The sequence below is a fragment of the Triticum dicoccoides genome, chromosome 7B, assembly GCF_002162155.2.
Source record: "Triticum dicoccoides isolate Atlit2015 ecotype Zavitan chromosome 7B, WEW_v2.0, whole genome shotgun sequence".
Taxonomy (NCBI): Eukaryota; Viridiplantae; Streptophyta; class Magnoliopsida; order Poales; family Poaceae; genus Triticum; species Triticum dicoccoides.
In genome coordinates, this window is record NC_041393.1 from 324,040,656 (window position 1) to 324,042,328 (window position 1,673).

The window sequence follows — 1,673 nt, forward strand, 5'->3', positions numbered from 1 at the left end:
GCGATCGACAAAGCCCATGAATTGACTCTGGATCCTGTCATGATTAGTAGAACAAGAAACAAAACCCAAAAATAATGTTCCTATAACTACTAGGATGTGGTGGTAAAACGCTCACAGTAAAGCAAATATCAATGTCTTACAAGTTCTTACCATGCAGCAGGCGGTGATCGGCAACCAGCGGTGTCAAGTAACTCCGAATATTGAGTAAAGTGATTGCCAGGGGAGCGTACGTATACACGGGGTAGAAATATGTGGAGCTGGATTGGCTATATATGGTAGCAAAAGATTAGCAATAATCAATTCAAAGATGCAATGTTGAATAAACGCTCAACGACGGTACTGTGCTGGTCCTAGGCTAGACCGGACTAGAGACGCGAGCCTAGAACACTAATGAGGTCACGGCGTAGCACAACTAGCATCAATGAAGGATACTAAGTAGCTCTTGACAGCAAGATATAAGTGAAGATCACAACGGCAGTGAAGATAATGATGAAAAACAACTGCCAAGCAGGATATACAACAACTCTCTCTCCAACTTTCCTCTTGAAAAGTTTGAGACAATTTTCTGATAAATTCTTTCAAAGAATGCTACTAACTCAAGCTTTCCAATGCAAAAAGAATCACTCAATTCCGAGTTGATATGAGGAGTCAAAGAATTCTAAAACTGGCCTAAAAAATTGGAACAAGCTGTGTTCACGAACTTCGGAGGGCAAAAAGTCCTATTTAGAAGCCGATTTTGAGGTGTCAAATATTGAACTAGCTTCTGCAACTATTTAGATGCGGCTCGTCGCTATCTTCTATTTGAGTACTCACGGAGCCAAAACGGACTTCGTATGAGGAAGATACACCTGTTTTACTGAACAGTGCGCAAAACAGATTCTAATCCGAATTCAGGTACGAGATTGATTCTAGATAGATCCAATTTTTTTTCTTCTCTCATTTTTTTCTCACACTTTTTTTCTTTTTCTTCTCCCTCTTTTCTTTTTTTTTCTTTCCTTTTTTCTCTTTTTTCTTTATATTCTTTTTCTCCCTCTTTCCAAGACAAACTAGATAAGATGCAGATTCGATCAGGCGAAGATGTGAGTGACCTCAATTATTGATGAGGACATGACTACCTTGGATATGACCAAAAATATTGCATATATGCATATTTGTCAGGTGATTTCTAGTGCAAACTATTCAATAATCTATTTATGTTATCCAGAACAAAAATACTTCACACACTTTTGTGTTTTGTCTAATTGCAGGTGTATGGGACATTTGTACAATCCACATATGAAGATAAGGAAGAAAGAGATATCTATTTGCTGTCCAAAAAGTTCTCTCACGTCACTTTTGGCCCAAGAGAAGATAGAGTCCAAGTCTCTCACGTTCTGGATTCAGATTCGGACTGCACAGACACACCTGACTCAAAACGGACACAAGTTTTTCATACGGACTCCGAATTGGGTGATTCTTTTTTTGTTGGAAACTAGATTTCGTGCACTTTCCAACACAATTGGAATCACCTTCAAATTCGTCCAGAGCGTTGAGTTGTGGACGAAACAATCTGATGCTGCAGCAGAATCCGAGTCAAACTACAAGTCCAAAGGTGTTACATCACCTCCACTTGGGCCCATTGGCCTTGTACGATCTAGATTTAGTTTTAGGCTGCCTTGGGACGTCCTCCCACC